This window comes from Onychostruthus taczanowskii, unplaced genomic scaffold (assembly GCF_017590055.1).
Source record: "Onychostruthus taczanowskii isolate IOZ18803 unplaced genomic scaffold, ASM1759005v1 scaffold9, whole genome shotgun sequence".
NCBI classification, from domain to species: domain Eukaryota; kingdom Metazoa; phylum Chordata; class Aves; order Passeriformes; family Passeridae; genus Onychostruthus; species Onychostruthus taczanowskii.
The window spans coordinates 10,144,342-10,166,691 of record NW_024506993.1 but is presented as its reverse complement, the minus strand read 5'-3'; the positions used below and the strand labels follow the sequence as shown (position 1 = coordinate 10,166,691).

At 42.1% G+C, this 22,350-nt stretch overlaps 1 long non-coding RNA gene across 1 annotated transcript; it reads left to right on the top strand.

Annotated features, from left to right (window-relative positions):
- Window positions 1–398: 398 nt before the first annotated feature.
- Window positions 399–5,662, top strand: LOC121347307. The gene is made up of 3 exons (XR_005954220.1): window positions 399–472; window positions 2,292–2,329; window positions 4,476–5,662. It is a non-coding gene; the product is annotated as an uncharacterized LOC121347307 (long non-coding RNA).
- The last annotated feature ends 16,688 nt before the right edge of the window (window positions 5,663–22,350 follow it).

Here is a 22,350-nt window from a genome sequence, read left to right as displayed (position 1 = left end):
TAAGAATCCATAGCCTTTTGAGAAGACATTCTCAAAAGTGGCCCAGATCCCACCATGCTGCCTCCAGCCACCTTCTTTTTGCACCTGAACCAACTGCACCATCTTCCTTGTCCCTGAACTCTCCTTCTCCTTCCACATCTGTTGCCTGCAAATCTTCCTGTCACCACCTCCTTTTTTAAATGCCAAGATCTGGATTGCATCCCCATTCCTTCAGACCTTGGTCACTCCTGGCCATGGGGAAGAGCAAACTCCGCTTCTCGCAGGGAGCCTCCCCAGTTGCCCATGGCACTGACCCTACCAGGTGCAGTGTGTAATTTTCCACCCTCTTGCCCTACATGGAAAGGTGAGATGAGAGCCAGTCCCACCCCATCAGAGCCTTGGGGATTGCATCAGGGATATGAGATCCCATATGTAACAGGATGGAGTCTGGTCCAGTGTTACTGGGAGCACCCACAGCCCTCTGATTTCACCAGTAAGTCCTTGAGACAAGACAAGTCTTGCCTCTAATGCATTGCCTACACCCCATTGGTTCTGGGACCCAGCTCAAAATAATCCTTTTGGGTTTTCTGCTTCTCTCTTTCATCGCTCCCTCTATTCCCTAAGGCTCTCCATCATGACACAAAGGCACTGCTGGTGCAAGAGCTTTCTGTTGTACAGAAAGCCACAGGGTCCTCCTCTTCTGCTCTGGGGATGAGTTTGTGAATATTTAAATATATTCCAAGTATTTTTAACCAAACCTTTGTGTAATTACTAGCATCTATTCTCACTATCCTGCATGTCATTCTGGAGATGGTTTGGGAGTGAGACTGACTCTAGGCCATGGCAGTGTGCTCTGTGTTGAGCCTAATGAAAGCAGGGTTTACCCAAGAGCAAGGATTAATTTAAGTGTCCTGTATCTCAGCTATAGCAATTCTTTTAATTCATATGTTTGTAGACAAGCCAACCTGTTCAATTCTAATAACCTGTGCAAGAAATACATTTTTCAAACAAATTCTCAGTAGGATACTTTTCTTTAGCACCTCTGGCAAGCAGGATCTGAGGTGATTTAGTTATGAATCTTATAACTTGCTATGGAAGTGCCCTTAATGATGGTTAGGTTCTGAGTTTGTAGAAGTGTTTTTAATTACTAAAAGAAGAAAAAAAAAGAAGTCAAAGCTTAGCCAGCTGCCAGAGCTTCTAGAGGACTGACTACATTCACAAATCTTGTAATCTTTTTATGTTCATTATGAGGACACTAGGAAAAAAAAAAAGGGCAATCAGATTTTGGCCAACAAATTAAATGCTTATTCAAAGATTAATTCACATCATCTGTACTCCATTAGATGTTCTCCTCTGCCAGGGAATATAATGCAATATTTTCAGGGGGAATAGTTGCTGCTCTTGCCAAGAGCTTGCAGTTTACTGGCTCTTGCAGCACTGACATGGGAGTCACTGGGCTATGGGCACAGCTAGAGCAGCTAGTGGAGCAATATTCAGTATGAAACATATGGACCAAATCTGCTTCATTCTGGTGTTAAAAGGTACTGATTATGACCCTGAGAAGCAGCCAAGTGACAAGAGGGAAGCAAACCCATAAACCAATAAAAGTTTATCTTTCCTTGTATCATGAATGAACAATTTGTTGCAGCTGGGTTTGGGCTCCCCCTCTCCCAGTTATAAATGCATCAAGATTTCATTTGAAAATCACAATATATGGCTGAGGGGAGTGGGACTTAATTTCAATGTGTCCATCCTGGAACCTCCTAAGAGGGCAAACCTTCCAGGAATAAATGCATAGCACTGTTAAAGGCAGATTCGCTGAAAAATAATTTAAAAATCCAGATTTCCTAATCAATTTGTGATTCCTTTCAGAGCACACAGTGCCACAATGCAGTTCTCCTACCCTCTCTGTTTATACATTTGCTAAACATGAAGATTTTACCTTTTGTTTCTTAACAAAGGCCAGCTCTGCAGTGCTTACTGTTGGCTAGATGTTAGATGGGTTCATGTACAACAGCAAGATTCATGAGAGCCAACATGCAGTGCAGAATTGCCTATGTTAGCCCATAGGAAATAATAAATACTTAACTTTGGTCCCTTAGGGAGCTGGTGCTACTGGATTTAAATAGCTACAAAGACAATTACACAAGGCAAAGGTGTTTGAAGATTTGACTGGATTTGGTTTCTGATCCCTTTTTTGGGCAAACCTTCTAGAGCCACAATAGCAATAATTATCCCCAAATAGTCCTTAATTGTAAAAAAAAAAAAAAAACCTTTCTTATTTTTTTTTTTTTTTATTATTTTGCATCCAGGTTCCCTAATATAGTCAACCAAAAAAAATCTCAGAGAGGTAAGTCTTCTGAGTAAAAACTGGCATCTAAATAGCAGAGATGGCACTGCAAAAGCAAACACAGAGAGCACATCCAGGAGCAGAGGCAGATAATTCCAGCCACTGAACTGATCTTGAGAGCTCAACTGATAATATGGAGGCTGACTCATACTGCACCTCTGATTTAGGTAGGCAGCTCTTGTTTGTGGAACACATTGTTCTTCCCAGATGTTCTATTGCATCTGTGTGGTTGAAAGAGATTAATTTACAGCTATTACAAAATTTGCCTCCAGGCATTTTTTTTTTTAATTTTTATTCTGCAGTATAAACAAATCACCATGAAATCTAGATGCCACAGTGCCACATAATGTACCCCCTCATTTGATTTGTCTGAGGTTCAAATCAAAAACAAATTATGTCCTTCTATTGACTTCCCTGGGTACTGGAAAGGACCCTGCCTGCACTTGGCTCCCTGTGTGAGACAGATGCTAAGATGTGGCCATTTCAAAGGGCTTAAGAGCAGAACTAAGTAACAGAAAGTTGTTTTTTCCTGTAAAAGCCATACAAGATCTGGGGTACCTAGCCCATCTTTTAGATACAAAAGTAAATTTAATTCCCAAAACAGTTTTGTGTAAACTGTTACGTTCTGCCTGACCCATGAAGATTTAATCTCTGCTCTCCACTATAATGCACACTGCCTCTTTCCCCCACTGGCCTCTCAGAAGTAAGGTAAATGCAACTGCTCTGTTTAATGAGCTGCTATTATTCTTATTATGATGCTCAATAAAAATTAGGATTTATTTTCCTGAACTCTTTCCTTCAGGAAATGTCAGCCAAACATAACCCTGCAAAAGCAAACACCATGTTTGCCTTGGCTTCTGGGACATGCCATGTTCCCAGAACGAGGGCAGAACAAAATATTGGGGTCTAGGCATGTTGCCTGGCTTGCAAATTGGGCACTGACTAAAGCTGGTTTGCAGATGCTGGAAGCCCAACCTGCATTCTGGGGTTTGCCAAGTCTGGTGCTTTTCCTCCACCCCCCAAGCCCATGGTAGCCACACATAGATGGATTTGGGAAAAGTTTGAGTGCATTTGAGGTGTTATGCTAATACCCTCTGTTATGTCCTGCTGCAATACCTGTACTGAATAACATCTTGTAAAGGTTTTACAGACACCAGAGTTTTTGGATTAATTACCTAGCAAAACCCAACCATTTTCCTGTTTTACTATATATTAATATAACCAATCAGCAGAGTCTAGTTGTCAAGTAGCACCAAAAATAGGATATTGAGCCAGGTTTCTGAAAAACTTGGACACCCTGCTCTCTGGTTTTGGCCCATGTACTGTTAGAAAGAGGACACCCTTATTTCTTCAAATTTCACTGATGGAATAGGTTCATACTTATAAATTACTCCAACTTAAACTGTGATTTTATTTTCTGCATTAAAAATTCCAGAACATAATCCATCCTTTTGTCACTGTATTTTGACATGAATACAACTCCTCCACAATCAGTGGAGCCAGACCAAACTGGGGTGCTAAAACAGGCTTTTAGGAAACTCTATTTTTTCTAAGTCCACCTCTAACCAGTTTCTACTTTCACTAAGAGGGCAAACTACAAAATTTTTCCATTCCATGGTTTTTATTATCAAAAAATCTCACAATCCAAGTGTGGATTCCTTGAGATTGAACTAAACCCCCACACAAACCTAAGCTAACCATAAACAGGGCATGAAGGTTAGCCAAGTGTCCCTATCCCAAGATCTTCAGCCATGAATGCAGCTGGAAAATGAGGATGAGTTTAAGAATTGTGTCCCTAAACAGCTTTCTCAAGGGACAAAGCAACTTTGAAATTTGATCCTCAGATAAATGAATTTCAGTCATATCTGTCTGAACTACCCATTCCTACAAATGCAGAGCTGTCAATATAGAGGTACAGCTGCTATTTTCAGGATATACAAGCATAACTTGCGAATGCTTCTGTTTATCCCCATCTTGATTGGAAGTAGAAATGGATGTGATAGCAAAATGGATAGAATTTCACACCCTTTTCTAAGGGACTCTGTTAGTCTTGCCCCCATTAGTCTTCACTCTGTGGCCCATCATTGAGTCCCTCCTCCAAGGTGGTGTCTGCAGAATCTTTCAGTAATTTACTTTGCCTTTACAGATGCTGAGATACAGAGTTCCTGAACGCCACATGAACTTGTGCACTTCAAAAAATCAAAATCAGGTCAAGGTGTCAAGCTCTTACTTGGTGCTTTCTGAGTCTATGTCCTGACATCTCTGCACGTCTCAGTGTTAGACCAGAGAGCTTTCAGCAGAATTACTCCTTCCTAACAGGAGAAATCTGAAGTGTTGTGATATCAGACTGCATTTACCATATGCCACATTTAAATGCAGAAGTTTTCATTGGCCCAGCACTGATCTGAAACATGCTAAGCCTTTGGAAGGAAAATAGAGAAAGAGAAAGAGAGAAAAAGAGAAGGGAAAACAACCTCATCCCTCTAACAAGTTACCTTACGAGCAACCAGCTTCCAGGATCCTGGCAGACTGGGAGCTCTTCTAGGGGAGAGAAGGGGGTGCTGACCTGCACATGAAATGCAGTCCATCACATGGCAGTGCTGTTTACCATTCATATTCTACTCCTGTATGGTTAGGAAAAACCACAGACACTGAAGTTGCTCTTTGTCAGCATGTTTCTGTTCCTGCAAGTGACCATCATCAAAGAGCTCTGCCAGCAGCTAAAGCAATGAACAAGAAAGAACTACCAATAATCCCAGCCTCTGTAGTTTTCCCTTAAACAGCTTTGACAGGACTTGTTGAACAGACAAGAGAGCCCTGAAACTTTCAAATGAAAGCAGAAATACAAGCAAAACTGTCAAACTTCATTTGAGTTAACACGTCTAATAAATATTGTGACCAGAAATACTTTTCCAGAAATGCAGGCATGAGACTAAATACATAACTGAAAGACATTGCTCCTGGACTGTAACCCCAGCTCTGCCACTGACACTTTCAGTGATTTCATTTTTGGTATTTATCCCTTGGTCACACCACCTTCCCTACTGGCAAATGAACACGAGGATACTGAATTTCCTGGGTGAGGCTGAGGCAAGCGTGTGTGTTCTGACATCTGACATATTTTACTTGTGTAAAATAATCAATATGTTACCCACATGTTGATTCCTGTCTCCATTTTGCTAGTGCCAGCAACTCTGCTATTTATTTTAATTGAGGAACTTCATACTCCTTTTTCCATGGGTTCCCAAACTGTACTACACCTCGTGGGAAGCTGCTTCTAATAAACGCCTGTAAATCCATCTCATTCTTGATTTAAATTCCTACATCACAGCAATTCTGCCACCATAAAACATGATGATGATGATGATGAGGCAAGCTCATGAGCTGACACCTCCTTGTGCTGTGCCAAAACCAGCTGTGACTGCACTGCAATGAAATCACGAGCAGGAGGTGTCTGAAACAGCACTCTCCACACATGTGTGAGCCAGGGGGTTTCTGTACAGCACCATCAGGAGAAAGCAGCCTCAGTCAGGGTAAGCTGAGAGCAAGTTTGAGACAAACCAGAGGAAGAAGTTTTCCACACAATGCCAGCTGTGGAGCTCGTGACCACATGAGCTCAAAATGGGATTAAACACTTTCACAGGGTCACAGGCTATTAAAACCACCAGCTCAGAAATGGGCTAACCTGCCAGTCAGTGTTCTGTCAGGGGATAGACCACTGAACACATGCCCTGCTTCCTGATCCCTTCCTTCCAGCCCTCGTCACCAGCCACTTCCAAAGCGAGCATCAGTTTAGACAAACCTGCACTCTCACCCAGCAGCATACCCTTGCATTTTTAGGTAAGCTAGTAAGAATTGGTTTTTGGCAAAAGATTATTCTTTCTGGCACAATACCATGGTATATTGCTTCTAGCTCAGTGGCAGCTTTCAGCAGGCTCAGTTCCCCTGCACGCTGTTTCTTGCCCTTGCTGATACATTTTATTTAGCATGCGCATTATAGGGAGCAGGACATTTGTTCACTCCTGTTTATTGAATGCTCAAGATGACTCTGTGTAAATATTAGACCCTAAGGTGAGCTGTCAGAGAGCCCCTGTGGAGCAAACACATGCACAACCTCCAGCCCCCTCCATCCATCACCCCAGGTTAGCTGATATGATAAACAACGTAAATAGAAACGACTTGTTCTGAGCAATAGCTGTTAAACCAATAAACATCCAAAACTTTGGAGAAAAAACACTGCTTTTCCTCATTTATCAAACAAGACTCTGTATCTATTTTTTTTCTCCCTCTTCTTAAACAAGTTCAGTTTGTAAAGATTGAAGGAAAACAAGACGTCCTTTCAAATCCCTCCTTTGGATCAAACCTCATTGGGTTTTGATGTCAATGGTGCATAGAAGGGTGACCACTGCCAGCACAAGTATTTGGCAGCAGGGCTGTTACATAATACAATCCTGTCTTTCACAGGAGAGAGATCTCTGTGCTCTTCAATGTGCTAAAATTTAACCCACTGCTTTGCTCCATCCAGCCAAAACAACCTTGTACATTTTTCCATAGCACTAAATGATGGCTATTAAAAAAAAAAAAAAAAAAAAAAAGGAAAGCTTCTGCTTGAAAAATTAAATGCTCAGGAATACTAAAACCACATATAGGTATTTATTTAAGGAAGCACACATTTCCCTTTCCCCACCTCTGACCGAAATCTGCTCTGAGAAGGGAGGTGTTTATCCCAAAAAGCAAGAAGGGTATTTAAAATACTTGTACACCTACTGCAAGAAATATACTAACAAAAATAAAAGAAGTGTGTTACTCTCAAACTGTGTCACTGCCTCATGTAAATGTTTGGATTCAGAACTCTGGAAACATAAAATGTTTTCCAAGGCTGTTTACAGTAAGTTTGAGTTTTCAGCTCCCATGAGTAGGAAGAAAATGTCTAACTTCAACTTTTTTCCAGAATAGTTTTTTAGCTGTTCCTGTGTACCCTGTGATGCTAACAAAAAACAGTATCAGCTTTGAGTGGTGTAAATCAGGGGCACTTTTAGTCTCATTCGTAGTTTCTGCCAACAAACTGACACGGCAATTTACAGTGCCAAATGCTGACAGGTGATATTCCCACTGAACCCAAGTTTTCAAAAACAAATTATCTTTTCTGAGCCCCAGTATAAAACAGCCCATATAATATCAACCAGCCATCCCTGGACCAGCACCAATATCTTGTGTTCAGCTCATGAATACCCTCCAGCAACAGTGATATTAGCAAATCTGGGAAGGATAAATCCCCATTATGGGACTTACAGGAACTGGAAGAAAGGCCTTCAGGATTTGCTCCATAGAGAATGAAATGGAAAGAGCCCAGGAGGCCCGGATTTTCACAGTCAGTTTACAGTCACCAATAAAGATTACCCAATGGGACTCTCTCAAGGAGATGGAGAAATACTTTGGGGATACGAATCCATGCTCAAGCACATTTAAGGGCAACTGTGGAGCAGAGCAGAGGGAAGAGACGTGTGCTCCACCCCACATGAAGACATGAGGCATGATGTGACCAGCCATCTTTCTACAACAGGGGTCGTGCCAGGCAGACAAAATCCTTCTCTTGGAAGCCCTGGTGCCAGCTGCTGCTGGAAGAAGAGTTTAGAGTCATAGGCATTCCTTTATGGAGTGTGGACAGAGGTAGGCACAGACATCTGGCACACAGCACATATTGTATAATGTCTGTAACTGATGGCATCCCCTGTCCTGGGCTCCTACAACAGCAATGAGTGATCCAGAAGAAGGGAAGATGTCCACTGAGGCATTTAAGAAAACTTCTATCCAAAAGCCCCTCTAATAGTAAAGTCAATATAGGATTTATATAGTCTGAATTGCCCGCTGAAGAAGGCTCTCCAACCACTGAAAGCAGAAGCCTCAGAGAAACCAGGGGGAGCTGAGTCCCAGGAACTGAGCTCACCTCTGGGAACACAGCAGCCCAAATGCCCCAGCTCAGAAGCTGGACAAGCAAAGCCCCATCTCCCAGCGGAGGGTGGGCTGTGTCACTGGACCATTCCCATTCAGACGTTGTGCTACCATGGTGTCTAGCAAAATCCATCTCAGCACAACCTGGAGATCATCTCTTGATGCTCCTCCAAACCCCAGCTGAGCCCAGTATGTTTTTAATTCAGCTGTGTGTTTCATGAGTGGCCATTTTATTGTACACAGGGAGGAGCCCAAGCAGGGAGGAAGTAGGTGGGAAGTGTTATTTATTTAGCTTTAGGGAAATTTAGTTTACTTAGGATTTTATCTTTTGTTTCCCTGAATCAGGAATCAATTAGCCCACATTACTCTCTTTGTTTAGATGTTGTGTGTTATGCTTTGCTGCTCGGGAATAGGCCTAGAGCAATAAACAAACACTTGTCACGGTGCCTTGGAGCGCGATGGAAAACCTGGAGACAGAAACCAGCTAAACAGAGAGACAGATCAGCCCCAGGCTGGTGAACGGGCGTCGCACACGTCCAAACCCCTCAATCCTCCCCTTTCACACCCCACAGTCCCCTCCACGAGGCCCCAGGTGACAGATCCCACCAGAGCGTGAGGCCTCATGCTGTGGAGGCTGCCAGGGCAGGATTTGGGGAGAGGGCTGAGTTCCCCTCAGCTCCGGGAAACGAGCAGCCCCCCTGAGCCCCAAGCCTGGCCCTTCCAGCCTGCCCAGCCCCTTGGAGGGATGATACAGCAAAACCCTGGCTCCCACCAAGCGCTGCTCCAGCCAGAGAGCACAGAGGTTTCTCTTGGCTCGCTGGCTGACTTGTGTAACCAGGGTGAGGTGGTGTGGGGAGCACGAAGGACGCGAGGCCAGATCTGCAGCGCTGCGGGGATGGAGGGAGCTGAGCTGAGCTTTACTGGGTGTGAGAGACGTAATGAACAGCTTGGAGTCACCAGGGCCGTGCATGGACAAGAGCTGGGCTGTGCAGGAACAGTGACTACACTGAGAGAGCTGTGGACACCTCCGTGGGCAAGGGCATAAGGAAACCTTGAACCAGCAGCCCCTGTGCGGGTTCCATTCCCCTTCCTGCTTCACTCAAAAGCAGCACGTTTCTTCCCCACCTTCAACATTTTCTTTTGGTGTAAAGTTCAACTCATTGCACAGACCCCCACTGGGGAGTTATTAACATTTTCAATAACCACAATTTTAATGCCATGTGTGTGTGATTCCCTGATTTTCATGGGCAAGAACAAAATTGCTTTGATTTTTCAGCAAGTAGGCATTTAAGTAGATCGATAGAGAAAGGCAGTACTTACTCAGAAAAAGGACACTGCTCTCTTATGACATGACTGCTCTAGAAATCACACTGCCTGCCAGAATTTGCCACATTCCTGCTGAAATCAGGATATTTATTGTCCTTTGATTATTACAAGTTTGCTTCATGCTCTTTCTTTGCAAATGACAGGTACTGAATAGCAATTTTATGAGAGTCCCTCTGTGCAAATAATACAGCAGAAATATAATTGCTTGTCATTCATGCTTGGATATTATTAAACTTCCATCATCAAACAGAATAAATCTTTATGACTGCACATCTAAATGGGGAACTATTTCAACTGCTCACAATATTTTATCATGCAAACACTACAGGCTACCTGCATCACTCAAGATTAAAGCATGCTGAAATGTATTCCAAAGCTTTGGTGCCTAAATCACTCAAAATCCCTTGATGAAGTGTTTTAAATCCCACTGAAGTCTAACCTCTCTCAAACCTCCCTTTTTCCCCTCCTAATATCACATTACACACTATTTCATTCTACAGACATGTTAGGCCTGAATTTTAAGTCATATCAAGAACAGCTCTAATCAACTCACAAACATCTATGACCACATTAGAGGGTTATTTGCACGTAGAATATTGTTTGTTGGCTGAACTCACCAACTTCTAGAAACTTCAGGCCACCAGCAGAGTCCTCACTTACCCATAAAACAGAAAATATGGCTTTGGACTATGTTTAAAAACCACATGACACCTTTGGTACTCACATCCCAATTTGGCTTCCTTCCCCTTGTCTGCAACCACACAAGAGGTTAAACTCAAGACATTAATTTCAACCCTCTGTCTTCCCTATGATTTGGGGAGAGCTGAGCAATCCAACCCACAGGCACTTTAGCTGAGCATGAGGGTACCATGTAAGCAATCATGTTCTTATTACTGTGTGGTACTTATTTGTTTTCCAGATAAACAAGCAGATAGAAAAAGAGCATTTTTAAACTACTGTTCCATTAAGTCATCCAAATACTGCATTTTAATTAACCACTGATTCATTCTTTGCATCCTTGAATGTGGACTCCTTTTCTAGACATGTCCCCTTATAATTATTAGATATGCCATTCTTCTTTGCAGACAGGATGTTCAACTGTACAAATTATCAAATAAATATAAATTCATATCCCAGAAAGTCTACCCAGAGACAGCCTTTGGCTTTAGCAGCTCCCTCAGAAGTTAGACACCAGGCTTTCAGCTGGTCCATAGGCACCATAATTTATGAGCCACTAGTTACATGCATCTCAGGGCAAGAAAAGCCCTGCAAAATCATCCTCCTCCTGTTCTTTTCTCTAACGAAAATGTTTGATTTAGTCCTAGTTTTGTGGGGAGAAAAAAAAAATCATATCTAAATAAAAGTTAGTAATCAGAGCTTTAGGCTGGAAGCAGATTTGACCCCCACACGAGCAGACATTTCTGCAGAAATCTTCAGTGAAAGGCCTGGTAAAACATTCATTTTGACCAATGTATGAGGGATCACAGCAAGATCATTGGAGCTTAAGTGATTTGTCACTAGAACTCAAGCTGGAAGCTCAGTTTCTTTGGGCTTAACAGCCTCTAGAGACTGAGCAAAGATCTCTGTAGTGCACACTCAGCACATGGACACGCTCCCCAGTGCCCTGCACTGGGCACTGAACGGGTGCCAGGGCTTAGCCCCTCCTGCCCACACAGAGAATCCCCTGCTCCACCCTGAGAGAGAAAAAGATGTCTCAATAATTCATGAGTGCTAAAAATAAACTCAAAATTAAATAAACAGTTTATCAGGTTGGGACATTTTGTGCTACAGCAGGCATTTTTTTAAATTTATTTTCTGTAAAGATTCATTTGGCAGAGCAGCTTATTTCCCAACACAGCCCAGGCACCCTGGGTTACTTCAGAGACGATGTAAACAAGCCAAGTTTTTCAGATTTGCAAATTAGCTACTGCACACGTACATGTAGCATTTGCAGAACAATTTCCCAACACGTACATTTGTACCAAGAGCCTTAATGTCCCTGTGGTGCAGAGTGATTTATATCTGAGGCGTGTGTGCCTGATTCATGTTGTCTGCCCAACAAGGCTGTGCCATACACCACAGATCAGTTCACAGGCTTGTTTTCTTTTCATTTTCTCTGTTAAAAAAAATTAAAGAAAATTAAAGAAAATTAATCAGGGAATAAAGAAATGCAATTTGCCAGCCTCGCAGATTTTTCAGTGATTTGAATAAATCAAATCACTATTATAAAAGGGCCAAGATCAAGAATAACTATTGCATGAGAGAACATTGCCCTGAATCTGAAGCAACTAACAGAATAGTATTGAGTCTTGACTCTTTCCTTTGAGTATAAGCTATACAGGAGCAGCTTCAAGTAATTAGCTCAAGCAGGGAATTGTCTTCCTGAAAATATATTAAGCACCAACTTTTTAATATAACAGCTGGATATTTACAGCTTTATAAAAACACCTCACTGTCTCTGGCCCTTGCATGGGACAAGCACAGCAGGAAAAGGAAGACACAAGGAGGTGGCAGCATTGTGCATCTTGTTCAAAATCTGAAGATGATCACAATTCTTCTGCTGAGGAATGTTAAAGCAAGGGCTCTGCCTACATGAGATGTTCAAAATCAACTCATGTGCACGTACAAGAGACTTGCATGTTCTATTCAAGGGGATGCCAGAATTAAACACTCCTGAGTTTTGGGAAAGTTTGGATGAAAAATCACATGGCTCAGGTCCACTTCTCACTGCAGCCAAGTGCCCAGTTCTGATCTCACTGAAAACAATGGCAAAACTCCTGGAGAACAATCCAGGTCAGAGCTAGCCAACCGTCTATCATTTTTCTCACTACGTAAGCTCTTATTTTTACTATTATACCTGATCTGACTCTCCAAGTTGTGGGTTTTTTCCCACCCTGATCTCACTTGAGTGATGTCAGACAGGGAGGAAGGGAGACAAATACAGAATGTGGTAAATTATAAAGCTGGAACCAGCACATCCAAGAAATAAATATAATAAGTAGATAGAGTGCCAAGGCTGGATACAGCAGCTGAGGAAAAATGGGAAATGTAAAACTTTCTTGGCAAAGGCACATGGATTCATCCAGCTGAAAGAGGCACATTCCAGCCCACACCATTGTAAGCAATAATTGATGTCTCCCTTGAGAAAATACAGATGTTTGTAATTTTTTTGATTTTTTTTTTTTTTGACTGCTCAAATGAAAATAACCTTGTTGTCTTGAAAAATTCCTCTAGGACTTGGTATTGCAAATGTTACTTCTGTACAAACTGTAAACTGCTGATTCAAACGAAACACACAATTACATACAGGACAGTTTTGAAATGCATTCTAATAATAAAAATGTACTTGAAGATTGACTGATGTTAATAAATTAAAAAATTCATTCAGGCTAGATAAGATGCAATTAATAATAACAATAATAAAGGGACTGCAAGCAGATCTTTTTCTTGTCTGCAAGTGTCCTCCTCCTCTTCATCATTTATTTCAGAATTTTCTTTCCAGAAATGATACTCATGAATACTTTAAAAATATTTTAAGTCTCTTATTTTAATTGAGCTGATATTTGAGTAATTTAATTGTCTTTTAATCAGATATTGCTGATTTACAGGAGTACAAGTGGTTGAAGAGTACAGTCATCACATTCTTAGAGAGGCTTACTGAATTTGGCACCAAGTCCTGGCAACTCGTATGATTGCAGCCAGAGAAATACTTTAACTGAAAAGGCCCAATTCTCCTCTGTTTTATTTACATAAAGCATATGGTAACTGTTGACTTCAGCCCTTCTGATTTTCACATCTTCTTGGGGATATGGACAGCTGTGTGCCGGGAAAATACTTCAATGTTCAGATGAAAAAACTTCAGTGCTCAAACACATTTTATTACACAAGTTTTCAGTTTTCACATTTAATCTTTCTCTGCATTAACCAGAAGCCTGATTTGATTGTTCTTCTCTTTTTTTCCTTGCTGGCTTACAAGTGCTGTAGCTTCAGTCAGCCTCCTGGCTGAAAGTCAGCCTTTCGCTTTTGTCTAGCTCTAGGGAAGATGATGAATTGGGAGAATTTAAAATACTTTGTCACAGAAGAGCCCAAGAGTCACCACTCAATCTGTCAAGCTCAGAACTGAACCCCGAGGCAGTTGCTGGGGACAAATGTCAAATCTGCTGTCAATCTGCTGGAAACCCTCCCACCTTTGTTGAACACTGACAATTCACAGCAGCAAAAATCCAGCCCAGGATTTCAAAAATGTTCATTATTAACCTAGAACCCTTAGAGAAGGGCTAACCTCTGAGTCCCTGGAGATGAAAGACACCTTCTACAGATCAGAGCACAACCATCAAGAACAACAACATGTCCCTTCCTGTGTGGGATCACCACCCAACACTGAAGGCACACACTCTTCTACAAATAGAGTCTAGTCCTCTCTTTGAAGGGGCCCTTAGCAGGATAAGGCATCAGGGAATTACCCAGGTAGCTTATAAGAGCTTTGTGCAATCTTCTTTAGATATTCCATGTTCTCTTTTACTTGCAGAAAGCAGCTTCTTAACAACAGCAAGACAGGAGGATGCAGGTGAGCAGAGTTGGTTTTTTACACCTTCCATTATCTGCTTCAAGCAGGTTTCAGTGTTTAATCTTTTTTACCTGATCACTTCTCTGACAAGTCCTCAATGCCCTCCTTGGTAAACAATTCTGGTTTTTAATTGATCACAGAGTTAAAAGCTTTTCAAAATTTCTCACTTAAATCTACCTGTGTTTAATTTCACAGTGTAAATCTCTGCATACTTCACCTCTGTCTCTCTCAGACATCATCTTCTCCTGGCTTTAGTTTCTTTCCACTCTCAGTTATTCATGTCTCAGTTTTCCTCCTAAGCCTTGTAGGGTATTAAAATTGGCAATTTAGATGCACTGTAAAAACAAGAACACTCCTTCCTGCTAGGAGGACACATGGTTTATTGTTTTCTAAGCTCTGCTGTGTCAGCTCCTCCAACCAGCAATTATAAAATTGAAGCCGCCAAGGTTGGTAAAAGTCACTTTCTTATTAGCATCTAATTATCTTCCAGTAGATTTGGGTCCAGCCTTCAGTGCCATTGAACACATATGATATTGGCTAGGACAAGCAGCAAATTATGATTTCATTTTTAAGGAGTCTTGTGAATAGAAATGGAAAAAGAGTTGGATAACACAAGGAAAGCAATTAAAAACCTAATGCAAACTTTTTGTATTGCCAGAACCCATCCCCTCCAATTCCTTTCACTCCACACATCATCCATTATGTGTAACAGACTCAATTTCCATGCATGCTGCAATGTCCCACTGGTGTAAGCCCTCTGAACTGAGAGTGCTCTTGAGTGTGGAGCTACATCCACTCTTTCCTTCATCTGTAAAAGTGCAATCAGTGAGTTTCAGACTGTTTTCCTAGCAAGATCTCCCAAAATACCACCCTGACCTGACACAACAGATGTCTGTTCTCTCTGAGGAAGGCAGACAATTCAGGGGGTGTGGTTGCTGACACAACAGGTAACTGATCTGTGTGATTTCCTGACAATGCAAGAAGTTTACAAGGGCGCAGTGGAAATAATTTACTTGGGAAAGATCCATTCAAGGTTACTAATTAAACTATCCACGGAAGGCTCTTGTCTCAGGGAAAATAGTTGTGTGTTAAAAGATTGCCTTGGGTAGAATATCTTGTGTGTTTGTTCTGTTCCTGATCTTCCCTGAGTACGCCCTTGGACACCATTAGAGATGGGGTATTAAGCTGGAGGCCCTTTGACATGTTCTCAGCACAGTTATTTTTATGACTTTTAAAATTAGGATGATATACTTAAGTATACCAAGTGCTGAGACAGCATACAGCAAACTGCAAACACACTGGTTTGTACCAAGGATCTGCCTGAGAACAGGCATGGGAGGTCCTTCCTGGTCCCAGTCTCCTCCCAACCCCACAGAACAGTGGTTTCCAAATAGGACAAATGGGACTACCTGGATATCATCACATAAAGGAAAAACTCCAAATTCAACACAAAAATGCAGCAGTTTCATTTATCTCTGGCATGTTTACCCAACCAAGGCTAGGAAACCCTGTCTAAGAAAGCAGAATGGCAGAACAGGGCCCCTCTGCACAAACAGATGACAAGCTTTGTTAGTAGCTTGAATTGGGTGTACTTTCCCCTGGTTTTCCTCCACTGAGGAGAATCAGGAAGTAGGCAAAAAATGAAAGCTTCACAGAGTCTGTCCCAGCACACTGCCCATCTGTGGACATGCTCTCATTTTCCTTAAGGGCCATTTCTGCCCCTTACATGCAGCCACCCCTGTTTTGTTAATGGCTCTGTCACCTTGGTTCACCAGGAAAAGAGGGACTAACCCCAAATCCTTTGAAGTTGATTAAAAGTCTTGTAAAAGGACTTTGAAAAAGTCCTTAAGCACCTTCAATCAGTTCTTATTGAGTGGTCCAGTCAATAAGTGGACAATTGTGGAGCTTTTCCTGCTTTTCCTCATGGATTTAAGACCTTCAGATCATAACTCAAGAATTAAAATTAAGCATTAAAAAATCCACTATTCAAGTAGATAGTGAACTACCATAGAATCATGGAATGGTTTGATTTGGAAAGGACCTTGGAGATCATGTAATTCCAAACCCCCTGACGTGGGCAGGGATGTCTTTCACTAGATCAAGTTGCTCAGAGCCCCATCCAACTGGGTTTGCAACATTTCCAGGGACTGGGCATCTACAGATTCTCTGGGCAACATGTGCTAGTGCTTCACTGCACTTCTTCCTAACATCTAATCTAAACTTGCCCTCTTTCAGTTTAAAACCATTTCTGGTACTGTCATTATCTGCCTGTATAACAAAAGTCTCTCTCCCTCCTTTTTATAAGCTTCTTTAAGGTACTGAAAAGCCACAATGAGGTTTCCTTGGAGTCTTCTCCAGCTGAAGGAGCCCAGCTGCCTCAGCTTGTTTTCACAGGAGGGGTGACCAAGCCCTCTGAACAACTTTGTGGATCCTTCTGGACCTGCTCCATCAGGTCCATGTCCTGCTCATGTTGTGGTCCCAGAGCTGGACTCTCCAGGCAGGGTCTCACCAGGGTGGAGCAGAGGGGCAGAATCCCCTCCTGTCCCTGCTGGCCACGCTGCTCCTGAGGCAGCCCAGGATGCTCTTGGTCCTCTGGGCTGTGAGTGCACCGTGGTTGTGGGTAAATTAGGGTGTGTTGCTTGAAAGGTCACTGCAGAGTTCCTAAAGATGTGTTTTAATAACTTGGATAAATTCACATGAAACAATGGTTTCTCAGTGTATATTTAGAACTTAGTAATTTAACAAACAAGGTTGTCTTCTGTTATAAGTAATAACTAGTGACTGTAAGGGCCATTTTTTTCCCTATCACCAATATATTCAAGACACACAGTTTGGATCCAATTCCAAACAATCCCCAAATTCAGGGAGCTTGGATCTAAAATTTGATTTTGATTCAAGCCCTTCTTTTTTATTTCCTTATGTTTTGGCCTATCTTTAAGCATTACTAGGGCCAGAATAACAATTTCCAGGATTCCATTCAAAAGGAAGCCCTCAAGCTGCTAAGAAAGGGGTTTGCCATTAAATTACATCCTCATCTTCCAATTTTACTGCTGAATAAAATCTGGACAGCTGTTAGCAGCTTTTTCAGAGTCTTGATTTGTAGAGTTACAAACTGAACAACATGTATCTTGTACATGACTGTTATATCTGAATGCTTGTCAGGCACGGTTCTTGTTCAACCCTGTGAGCCATCAAAAACTAGAGAGAGATCTTCCTTCCTCAGCATAAGGAATTGTTTTGCTTTTCTGAATTTGTTGCATCCAAAAACCTGGCCAGCAATTGCAGAAACTTAACTCTCCAAGGATGGTGAAAATCATCTACTTATTACTTGGTAATTATCAGAACGTTTTGGATGAAAATGCCTAGAGTCCACTGTCCACATTTCACCCTGACAAAGCTGGCAGATGATCCAGCACCAAGAACAAAAGAGTAGGAAATTATTTGGAAACATGTTAAATATGGAAGATAATCCTTTGAAACTGAAAAAGAGCCTCTGATTAAGTGATAACTCAGAGTATTTGTGATTGATTCAGAATAGAAGAAATGGAAAAAAGCCAGTTCATTTGGGACTTGGAGCTGAACCGAGCCCAGAGTAGGGAATTGTCCTCATCCTGAGGGTGCCTTAGCAAGGCTGGAGCTCTGAGGGCAAAGGGGAATAGGAAAGCCAAATATACAAAAGTTCCACTTTTCAAAGAGAAACAGGGCATTTAGTCTTACTGGTTTATTACCTCCAGTTTATATCCTTGATCCTCTGGATTAAGGTCTGACCACCACTGACCAGGACAGCTACTCAGGGGTTCACAGTGCTCACATCCCACAGTAACCCTCTGAGAGCAGTATGTAAGTGTCTTGGAGCTAAACTTAAAACTGTTTCAAGACCTTGATTCTAAAAAGATTTCTAAAAAATCATATCATAAAGATATGATTCTTTGATCATGTCCTGGGGTTCACAGGGGAGGGATGAAGTCTTCCCTTCCTCTCCACTCCTGGATGAGTTACACCTTTGCTGTCCATTTCCTTTCTTTCAGGTGACAGGAACAGCAGCTTGTAAAACAAGGAGCACTGTAAATAATCATCTGGAATCTCCATCCCAGTTCCAGAGGCTGGGGGAGGATGCACAACATCCTTAGGAACATCAGGAACCAGCCATTCATGCATACACAGCAGCACATGCTACACCATCCCATTTAAAGAATTGTTCACACTTCTTTGCAAATAATTTAGGCATCTTATTAAATGAATTCAAATTGTTGCTAAGTTATGAATAAACTGAGAGTAACGTAAGACTCTCAGAAATCTCAGTTGAAAATAAAAACCAATTTCTGTCCCTAACTTACTTTCCTACTTCAGTAATAACCAAACCAGGGTCAAAAATGCCATTTTTCCATAAGGATTAAGAGATTCATTTTTTTTTTTTAAATGAGGAAATAAATTAAAAAATCCATCATTTCAGAATTTAATTGGCTGGTGTCTCCCCATAACAAAGCAGAAACACATTCACAACATGACATGCATTTATCTTTAAACCACTCACTTACAGTCAGTGCCATGGAATATGGATCTCATTGAGCAGGGTGGAAAACAACCCAAGTATCTTTTGGAAAGAATAATTTTGTTACAATTAAAGATTTTCAAAAAGGCCTGAAATCTGATGATTTCCGAGCAACAGGGCACTAAAGCATTTCCCTCCAGGGAACTAACTTTTGTTTAGGGACATTCCAGGAAAAGAGTCTGGACAGATCTATTTTGTTGGCTGTAGCTTTTTTGCAGACTTGGTTCTGAATGCCATTAATTAACTGAAGAGGCCCCAAAAGAGAGCCTATTCCACATGAAAGCAGCAGCACACCAGAAGACTCAGAGCTCCATGATGGAATTGCTTTTCTGTCCTATTCTGTTTTGCACCTTCCACATCCACCAAATTTCACTGCTGTACAGGACAAGAGATCTTTCCTAAATTAAATCAAACCTTGCATTTTTGCTCTATTTTTGCTTCCTACTCAACCACACTGAGTCAACCACCTCGCTGTTGGCTTTGATAACCACATCCATCCTAGGAGCTTCCTTCTACTCACAGCACTTGTTTCTCAGAGGTTGTCTGCAAGGGAAAGCAAACAGTGCCTCAGACATATTTTAGACCCAAATCACCCTTCCAGAGAACATGCCAAACTTCCTGCACCTCACTATTGAAAAGGGCCCTGGAGGCTGCAGCATCATTTCTTGCATTTCAGTTTAACCAAACCAAAACACCAGGACTAAAGCTAATAAGTTTCTTCTTTGCAGCCATTTAACCTGGTTACTGTACACAAGGTGCTGATGCTGCTTATCTCTTCTACAGTTCTACATTTCCTTCCCTATTTCTGTGAAACACTGAGCACACAGCAATCAGTCAGGAACTCACAGATGCAGATTAACTGTTCAAAGGGGGCACCCCAGAAACAAAAGCAAAAACCCCAGCAACCAAAAAGTGATTACCTGTACTGTCAGTCACAACCAAACCTCACTGCCCTTTCAAAATGCAAGTATCTTAATTCAAAATGTGTTAGTGGGCTAACTAACTCATCATTAGCTGATTTATGGGCTGCATCTGCTCCAGCAGACCAAGAGCAAGTTTGCAAACACCAGTGTGCATCAGATTCTGCTTTCCCCAGGCCGTGTTTCGTTTCACATGCTTTCTCTTTGACTGGGCAGCACAATGGGCTCTCTGTACGGCCAATGCACTCAGATTTTCTGGAAATCACCATGTCTCCAAGAATTTGGGGCGGGGGGAAGAGCAACAGCTGAAATCCAGATGACTTGAGTATTTTGCTAACAAAGAAAGATTGTTGGAGGCTAAATGAGACTGATCCTTCCTAGAAAGAGCTCTGAACAAATAAGTACTGCATGGTTAAGTGCTAGATTAGGACTCAAATGAGGATTTCTGCATAGATCATAAGCCTCGCAGTGGAAGGAGTTCATAGAAAAGCAAAGCAGATGTGCAAACTTGCCTAAGTGTTCTGTTATTTTCCTTCTAAGATAAGGAGTTTCTGGTTTAAGAGATAGAGTAAAATTTGGAGTTATCCTTAAGGTCTTGCCAGCTTTATGAAAGGCAGTGAACAGAAAAATGAGAGAAAACATCTTAGATTCACCCCTTTCTATTGGCTGCTGCCACTCCTTAGTCATAGTCCGCAGCCCCAAGCTCCACTTGCTCTGGGCAGTCCAGATGAATTCCACCAGCTCACATTTGCCTGAATTTCATGCATCTAAAACCAATATAAACCCTGAACGCACAGCCATGTGAGAGAGGTGCATGTGTGACCTGGAGCAGATTGAAACCCACACATAAGTTCTCCACAGCAGAGGCACATGCCTGGTGTTAGGGGATGATGTAGAGCCAGGCTGTAGCCTAAGGCTGCACCCAGGGAACATGCATTAGGCCTCACCCACAAGCACATTTCTTGGCAGTCTGGACATAACAACTAAAGTTAAAAGTCAGTCATCCTTTTTGTCCCTAGGTAAGAGGAGCTTTGAGCCCAGGAGCAAGAGTTCCCAGTCTGCAGAAAACTATTCTGTTCCTTAGAGAATAGTAGGCAAATAAAGCTTAAGGTGAAAGGGGAAATATGTATATGTGTATATATATATATATATATATATATATATATATATATATAGTTATAGTTATAGATGTAAATATACAGATATATGAGCTATTTGCTTGGGGGTTTTTTTACAAGATTTAATTACACAAACCCAGCACCACAGTCTGTATATTAGATTTCAGTCTCCCAAATCCCAGGCCTCTGATGCAAAGTGAACATGAAATGTCCCTTAGCTCTAGCACTCCCAAGTTTTCCTCATTTGGCTTCCAGACTCAAGAGGCCATGTTTGTCCCACATGCTTCAGCAGGTTCCCTTTTCCATCTGCCAGAGAACAGTCCTGGGACCATTTCCAGTGCAATCCCAGTGAATACTGCCTTCAGACACACACTTGCTGCACTAGATATGGAAAACATGAGCTTTCTGTAGTGTTCACCATGAGCATTCTGTTATGTTCATCCATAAATAAGTGGGAAGCTTTTTTCCCCCAAAAATCAGAACATTGCTATGCTGAGGTGGCAAAGTTCCTTCTGTGAATCAAACCTGGTCACCTGGTGCATAAACAGAAGAAATGGGTCCCATGAACCCTTTTCTCATGGTGCAGGGAATGCCTGGAACCCAGCAACTTTTGGGCAATCAAGATTTTGAGAATGACCTCCAGCCAGATCTTCCTTCCGCTTGTGAACTCCAAAAGAGATGCCGTGTCCTTTCTCCCTAGACCACATCAATGAACAGGGAAGTAAAAGCATTTGTCCTCAGCTGATGTCCTTTTCACAGGGCCCCTTAATTCCCTGGCAGCTGGAATCCAGCTGCAAACACGCCACAGCCCCTGCTGAGGGAAGGGTTTATGAGCACAGGCACAGCCCTGCTGTAACATGGAAATCCATCACCGAGCCAGCCCAGGATGTGGGCACAGCTCACCCGACTTCCAGCCAGAGTTCTTCTGGAAGGAGTGCTCAAACTGCTGTGTAAAAATTACATCTCCTCGGTTTGGGGCTGTGACTGCCATGCCAGAGCCTTGAACTGACCAGTCAATAAAGTGAAGAACACACTTTCAGTGTCCATCCACAAAAAACAGGCTCTAATAACATCCCTAGTGACAAGGAAGACCTTTGGGGGCAAGAGCTGGCACAGGCCCCAGCCCAGCAAGGTGCTGCTCAGCTGCCCTGGTAGGGACACCCTCCGTATCATCTGCAGCCCTTGGCCTGGTGTCATCTCACAATATACTCCTGCCCCTCTGCCCAACACAAACTCTGCCCCAGAGAATCACCACCTGGTGTCTTGAAGCAGAGATCTTAGGAGATGTCAGGAAAGAAAAAGGAACAATGGAAGACTGTGTGACATATTCACAAAGTAGCCAAATTAACCTTTCCTGTCCTAAGGAGCACATGCCCTAGCTTGAAACACTGTAATTTGTTCCACATGGCAGTCAGAAAAGTAAACACAGACATAAAATAGGTGAAAATCATATGCTTTAAGACAAGACTTTGAAAATCCATTCGCAGAGTCCCTACAGCGTGACTTCAATGGGATTTCCATTCTTTTTTTGGGTTTTTTTTGTTTTCTCCAAATATCCACTTATGTGGCTGCAACATTTCTGTGGA